We start from the raw sequence: 8,664 nt of genomic DNA on the forward strand, positions 1-8,664 counted from the left end.
ACTATACAGCATTACAACCTAAAATGATTTAACCTCTATGGGTTATTTTCTGTACATGGGGTTGATGAGAATAGTCCGTACAACAGAATAAATATGTTCTTACGAAATTTTGCTGTCGAGTTTGCTCTATCTGTTTTTGGAGTATTGCTGTTTAATGAATTGATTTTACAGCGCAAATTCGTTGTTTAACAAGGAAGATTGAGCCCTTGCAACAGCTGTGCATTTGCAGGTAGTACATTGTTTCTTTTTTTTTTTTTGGTGGCTAGCTAGGAGTATTTTGCGTCTGTTAAAAAAATGACCTCGATCGCGGAAAAGGCAGAGTCTCCTTCGAACAAGACAATGTTGAGATGACAAACTTCTTAAACCTGAACTGGTCCTTTTTCTGAAGAGTAAGGAAGGAACTTGGAATGGCTGTAGGTGATTATGACTCTTATTCATTTCACACTGCAAAGTAAATGTTGACTTGGTTGTCAAATTGATTTTGTTTTATTACTTTTTTGGACGCAGTGTTTCGCCTCCAATCTCACCGGACCTTAACCCCATTTACTTATTTGTGTGAGATGCAGTTAAGTGAAACACTAGCATATCCTCCTGCAGCACAAAATCCAAGTTAATGTCTATAATCCTGGAGGAAACTGGAATCTGCAAAAAGGATAAAAGTCATAAAGACCTGCTTCTAATGTCTTGTCAAGACCGTTATTGACCCCAGAGGCGATTATTTTTAATAATAATGAAGAAAAATACGACAGAATGACGTAGCTCAATGAACAACGCACACGGCACAAAACTCAATGTGGATTGGTTCTTGCCCTGGTAGTTTCTAGAGAAAGAAAAATATATTATGAATATGGACTTTAAAGACGATTCCGAAGTCAGATGGAGTAAATATAATACTATAATGTTTCCTTTGGCATTGGTTTTTATTAAAACCAATGAATTAATACTCTTGAAATGAATTTCTCAGATCAATTTGGCAATTCTCAAAATAAGAAAACACCATTCTTCATTATGAAGGAATAGTGTTTCCATGCTTCATTATGTAAAGTAAATATCTGAGTTACGACAATTCGGTACTCCCCTTTAATAAAAAAAAAATTATTTTTTATTTCTATAGTGACCCTTTTTTCAAAAATCCTTTTTTCTCCTTTTGCAAATATTTGTTCTCTTTTTCTATGACGTCATTTATGCCCTCTCGCCATGATATTTAGGTCCATGTAATTTTCCATTGCCCCTCCTTAACGAAGATAACTGTAGTTTTATGTATGACAACCCTCCCCCTTAAGTGGCTACATGATTTGTGAATGTGCCCTAAATAGTGGGCCCTAATTAATAGATATTAGATATATAGATAGGTAATTAATGAATGTATCATGTCAATTTTTTTAGCCAATTTTTGGGATTTTTATCCTCCAAATATTTTTTTAAAACTTCCAACCAGTGTCGTATTGGTCCTTGTTTATTTAGTCCACTTCAGTTCAGTCTTAGGATCGGTCCGTAGGACTGTATTACTAAAACTGATTAACCGAAGTAGAAATAATGTTAAGTGACGTCATCAAAGACCGAGATTTATAATTTTTATAGAACTGAATTGAGGCACCGAAACTGAACTGGAAGGGACTGCAATCTTCATTCCTAAACACGATCGGACACATAGTGGCGTTTACACCTAATGGGATTTGAGGGGATGTACCCCCTACCCCAAATTAAGTATTTTTTGCTTTTTTCTCGAACTATTTTTCCAAAAAATTGAATTTTTTGTAAATAGCTGTGGGTTTTGAAGTTGTTTTTATATGTGTATTTAAACAGATAAAATGAAAAGGGCGGTTTCAGGGAGTAGCATTTTTATAATTATTGGTCTTGATATTGATATGCATAGGATATGATATTATTATATATTGATAAAAGCATACAAACATAAAGTGATTCTGAAGGAAGAATCAAACTTCAATCTTAAAAATACTCAACATATAAGTGTTAGACTGTCTTGTTTTTCGGTTAAGGCTATTTCCCCAATATTTTTTCTATTAACCAAATACTACAAAAATTTAATTTTGACTCATAGCATCAAATGAGGTACGGAACAAAACCCTAAGAATGGTCAATTTTTCCAAAATAAAATTGCCTGATAGGCCTAAAACTTTCCCGAATCCATTTTTTTTTGTCACTAGCAAAAAAAAAATCTTTGTACAGGCGGAGAAAAGTATTGACCGGAAAAACGAACAATCTAATAAGTTTATATTGTATATATCGAAACCTAATCGATAATATATATTTTATTAATTATTTAATTATATTTGTAGATTCTTATATTTAGTAAGAAAAAATAGTACGAAGGATTGAGAATATAAAATTATTTTATTATTTTTTTTGTAAAATTTTAGAATGCTACAAATAGAAAACAATTTGCCAATGACAACATTATCATTCCCATGCTTTTTTTAACAGCAGCATATTTTTTTACTCTTACCACAATGATATCACCAAAATATCATCAAATTTTCATACCTATGCAATGTTTTTTTTAAAGTGGTAGTCGTGCTCCACTTGTATAGTATGATCATTATTCAAGGGGTAACAAACAGACAAATATTTGTGGGGATAAAATAGAGACGGAAATAAAAACTTCCTTCCATCTGACTTAGGAATTGTCTTATCTTTTAGTTTATTAATTTAATATAAATTTATTAATTAGCATAAACTTTTGTTAAAATAATCAAATTTTAATATATATTAATTCAACAAACTTTTGTTGTAACCCACCTTTTTCTTTTATTATACGGCGGAGACGAAGTGGTACTTGGGCAGAGGCAGTACTGACAGTCTCTTCAGAGTTATTGCCCCATTCTTGGATGAGGGAACGCTTCAGAGTGTCTTTAGAGAGGTAGTGTTTGGTACAAACCCTGGCCTGAAAGATGTATTACACAGAAAAGTACATGAGATTCAGGTCAGGGCTACTAGGAGGCCGCACATTCTTTTCCCAAAAGTCCTGAAATTTTGCTGTTCACCAGTCCTGTGCACTTTTTGCAGTGTGAGAGGGGGGTTTGTCTTAAATAAAGCTGTAAAAGTAATCACCATGTGTGTTTTGAAGCCAGGGAAGGATCAAAATAGACTTGTGACTTCTTAGTTGATCTTGAGAGCCTCGTAGCAGCATCTTCTTCCCGTCTCACATAATAACGGCCCATACCATAACGCTAGGTGGCTTCTGCATCTGGTGATGATGATTCACTCCTAAGACATGCCACCAATGTTCTTGCCCAAAACACACTTGTTTTGAGCGTTGTGAAAGACCATAATGGAGAACAACAGTGTCAGTGCTACCTCTGTCCAAGTGGCCCTTCGTCATGTAATCCTGTCAAAGGGAGGCTATTTTATAAATAAGTTTTATTAAATTCATTTATATTACAATTTGATCATTTTCCTGGTGACCCCCAACTGCTTGGAGTGTGAGTGTATGGAAATTCGTCGATCATGATCAAGTCTCATTTCTCGACTTGTACGTAAGCTAGAGAGCTTCTTTTTTTTTTTTTTGTAATTAATTGCTTATGCTTTAATCTATCGAAATATTAATTAATTTCAAGCACTTAACCTTCATTAATTATTGAATTAGTAAGTGTACGGATTTCAATGGACCACCCAGTAGCTCCATTAGATATTTCTTTCTTTCTTTCTTTTTTTTTTTGGGGGGAGGGGGGGGAGTTATCACATTTACAGTCAATAATGATATGTAAATACCGGCTTCGACACCAATCAATACCTCGGTACCTCTATAGTTCTGGGATACCGAACAACACAAGAGTAATTATTTTAGAATATTTATTTTTCCAGATCAAACATATGTGAATGTACCAGAGCATAATAAATATGTAAATTTCAGGAACGAAATATTTTTATAATAAATACAACACAGCAAAAAAAGCGAAATTTGTAATTAAAAAGTTCAAAATGAAATGATCCTTTTTGCAAAAAAAAAAAAGTTTGATTATTAATGTTTAAAACAAGACTCGTTAAATAAAACCATTCATAGAGGCCTTGGTAAAAAATATATATTATAGTTTTTGTTGTTGTTTTTTGTCTTGAACCCTTGATTTTATTAGGAATTACAATTGCAATTATTTTATTTGCGCAACGCCTCGATCAATAAAAAAAAAAATTCAATACCCAACCCGTTTTTTTATGTTATGTAGATAAAAAAATATACGCAGCTTTTAAAGAATATAAGAATATCTGCAGGGCTTACTGCATTTTTTTCAATTTGAGAGACTTTATGCAGTTTATCCTATAAAAAATGTGATATGCCTAGTGCGTTCTTGTAAAATACAGTCCCATCCTTTTTGGGCCTTTCCTATCGATTGATAGGTGTTTTCAAGGTTATGTTAGTAAATATACTTGCAATAATATGAAAACCCTTCTAGTACTGCCAAAATTGTCCATTTTTGCATGCAGTTTTAAGTATTTTTGACCTCATTCTTCTCCTGATTGCAAACCCTCTAGACTTTTCAGATTTCCAGATTTTTCATCCCTATACCAAGTGGCCCATTAAAATCTGAACTCTTCGAATTCCAAAAAAATAATACTATAAATAGATGTGTCTCTGAGCTTGTTTAATCATTAATGTAGCTGCCCATAGCGGCAGCGATGGTTTCCAGACATCGGAAGGAGACCTTTCTCATGGCGTCCGTGTGCTGGCTCACAGTGGCTTTGAGTGGCTCGATATTTGGATGAGGGACACTGCAGGCATTCTCCTGGACATATCCAAAAACTGTAGTCGAGGTTGTTGGGATCAGGGGTGTAGGGGTACCAAAAGTGTGTCAAAAAAATAGTTCAAAAGAACTCTAAAGACTCATTCAAAAGAGTCTTGCGACGAAGGAGATAGGTTTCTTTCATTGCTTGTGTCAAAAGTGGCATCTTAATCCACCCACTTCTATAATACATCTCTAGACGGGGGGTTCCCAAAGGGACCGTAGTAGACCGTTAGTTCTAGAACGCCCGACTGCTTAGACAGCGTTAATGGAAACTCGTCGATCACCGTCAGGTGTAATTTTCGACTTGTACGTTATATAGAGAGCTAAGATTTGTTTTGTACCACCCGGTATGATGACGATTTTTTTTTTTCTGTGGTGAAATATACATTTAAACATTCCACTTAGTATCCAGAACACCGCCATGGAGTCAGCAATAGTAGATTTCAACTCTATTACATTTTCAGAGGCAGAATGCAGTGCGCTGTTGTGATGATTTTGGTGAACAACGATTTGGTGAGGTCTCAAATATGACAAGGATCGACAAGAGAAGGGATGCAGAGTTGATAAAGTGCTTTTTGTTTACCAAAAATCCAGAACTGGCTCAAAGAGTACTGAAACGACTGAGTGCCCCAGGATATTTGCCCTCAGAGCTTTCCCAAGCTGGATCTGAAGGATTATTTTGTCCGGAGCTATCTTGAGACAAAGATCAAAGCAGGTACTCACCCCTCCAAGAAGATCCTAATGGACTCCATCATCCTTGAATGCAAGAATTTAAATATATATTGAGTTTTCAGGGCCTGTGTACGGTTCAGGATCCGATTCGAGGCCATTATTGGGACCAATGGAGACTACCTTGAGTAAAATATGATTTTAACGATTGTATCTACTGCTCAGTTTTTTTTTTATGAATAAATCTCAAAAAGATCAAATTATGTTAATCTAAAGCAAATTAATTAAAAGCACTTAATTTCGTTGTTATAGCAAGTATAAAGTAATCATGAGTGCGTGAAAGACGAAGAGTCATTCTGATGATTTGCTGTGAAGTTATAAGTGTAAACCTTTGTTGAACTCGGCGTAGAGTTGAGGATTGACATTGGAGTATTTCATAATTTAATAGGAGTATTTCAAATGCCAGGGAGACGAAGGTACGAGGTATTTTACGAATCTTTTCAGAAGAAAATTAAAGTTACCTTAAATAAAGACTGAAAAGGGTTTATATTTAAGATCATAAACTGTTATGATATCTTCGCGTAGCTTAGATTCTCCAGGAAACGGGGTCCTTCCTTATTTTGGAAAAAATATTTTTGTTGTATTCTGGTGAATGATGTCAATCGTTGTATTGGACTCATATATATATATATAGGTGTTCCAGACCAAAAAATACGATGAGCAGCATCCCAAGATGGGGATATTTTTCCAATAGCTTAATTAGATAGAATAGTTTCGATCATACAAAATGTGTAGAGAGATGTATTTGAGACAATTACTCTCCATTGAGTATCAAAATATCAAGTTTATGAATTATATCAATAAATAATTTTCATTACATTCAAGGAATTATGGTGGACAACAAAGTTATTCATCTACCAATACATGAGCTTGGTCTTATGAGGTTGAAGAGATATTTATGATGGAAAAGAGTTTTTAACCAAGCCTTTTCTTTCTAAATTGCTTATTCAGCCAAGAGGGATAACGAATAAGCATTTTATAATACCAAGGAAAAAAAATGAAATAAAAAATATTAATAGTTCAATATTCACAATTTTATCTCAAAAAAAATTGACTTATGGTCTTAATTTTAAATGAATACGAATAAAATTTTTACGCCCAGTTTTCGAACTTAAACATATAATATGTCACTATTTTTTATTTCTTTTTTGAGGTCGATAAAACAAATTGAATCAACATTTTAAAAAGATATTGAGTAGACTCCAAGTTTTTTTATTAAAAAATGAACTCAGAATTTGATTCGAGTGGATAATGTTAACAGATCCAGTTTCATGCTATAATTTTAAATTTGTCCTGTTTTTCCAAACTAGATAATTGGAACATTTCCGGAACAACCAAAAAAATTTTGACCTTTATGTTATTGGAAAAGTAAATGTGACCTCCTAGCTCGCTGGAACTTAACCCCTTTAACTACTATGTGTGGTCCGTCTAGGAGAGAAAATCCAATAAACGTGTATATGTATAGCATTATTGACTCCTTGTGGTTTCTTTTCTCGAGGCAGTTGCCAACATGGACAAGGAGTTCCTCGTGGTTTGTTTGAGTGATGTACTTCAATATGGATCCTTACATGTAAGAGCAAAAGATTTGTGGATTGCTAAATTAATTTTGGGAAATATACATTATTTTTAAATTTTCAGTATTAAAAATTCTCAACCTGTATAAATATTTCATTTTAAAAATTGTGGAGAAATAAAATTATAATGATAATCATGACTCAGGGAGCAGCTTGTATGATTGACTTTTTGGGAAATTGCCTATTTCCATCTTTCTTTCGTTTCTTTTTTTGGGAGAAAGGTTGCGTGATATATTAAAGGTAACGATGTGACCTCTGATGATCTCCTTGTCTTTATTTATTATCAATACCTGAATTGAAAGTAAAACTATGTATATATCTAGAGGTTGTCCACATATTTATGTATGTATATATAATACAAAGAATCTCATTATTGAATATTTATCGATGATAGCATCTCCTGAATAAAAAAGAATATTTATAATTTTTTGTTAATATACCTACAATGTTATACAGGGACCATTTCTAGAAGCATATATTATTTAAGCAGTTGTGTGGCACCATCTTCTTTATTTTTTTAGAATCACGTCGAATAGCATGACATACTAAGGTTTTGTCTGGGGATCCGTTTTTTACGGGATTAATCGGTTTTTATACCTACAAGAAATCCCGTATTCAATTATTTTATAGCTACTATTGTACCAATATTAAAATTAGCATTACAGCTGCTACACCATACTTTACTAGAAGCCTCCGAGTTTAGACTCAAGCACGCCCACTACAAATAAAGACGAACAGCTGAAAAATTTCTGCATAGACGTAACATCAGTTCAAAATACCATTTGTCATATTTTTATGGGAAAAATACATATTCATTAGATTTAAATTGTCGAATGTAAAAAAGAGGCCTGTGGTAAGCTTGATATGGATAAAAATACGACAAGTTGTGGAAAATTGGTCTTTTGAACTAATTTCTCAGTTTTTCTAGCCCATTTGTAGTGGGCGCACTTGAGCCTTCGCTAACAGGTTTCTAGTATTATTTGGCTAACATATCCTTAAATATCTTACGGAATGGGTGATAAAAGTTAGATTTTTTAACAATTGTAAAAAAAAAGACTCAGATCTCAATATCACTTCTACATACAAGTTGAGTAATATGCCAAAAATTTGAACAGTCTGCAAACAAGCCCCATGCCATTTTTCAAATTCTTTGTTCAAAATTTTCCATCTCATTTTGCATTAATAACCAGAAGTGTGGACTTAGACTCGATACCAGGGCTGTGGAGTCGAAATCGTTGGAACTTTTACAAGGAGTCGAGGTCATAGAATTTTACAAAGTTGGAGTCTCATACTGATCTATAGATGCAGTTAGAAAGGCTAAAGAAAGAAGTAGATAGAACAACAGGTTCTAAGTACTACTTCTGTATTTTATGACGTCACATACAGTTCCAAGATTATTGTTATTATTAAAAGAAGAGCCAAGAAGGATGTAATAATAGATGAGCTCACAAAATGAGGAGCATTTAAATGATAGATCGTATCTTTGAAATAAAATCCTTATTGTTTGATATATCAAACCAGGATTTGACAATAGTTTGAAAAAGTTGGAGTTGAATAATTTCAAAAAGTCAGATAAGAGGTGGAGTCAGAGATGGAAACAATTAATTCACATATGTCAA

Source organism: Lepeophtheirus salmonis, chromosome 5 (assembly GCF_016086655.4).
Source record: "Lepeophtheirus salmonis chromosome 5, UVic_Lsal_1.4, whole genome shotgun sequence".
Classification (NCBI taxonomy): domain Eukaryota; kingdom Metazoa; phylum Arthropoda; class Copepoda; order Siphonostomatoida; family Caligidae; genus Lepeophtheirus; species Lepeophtheirus salmonis.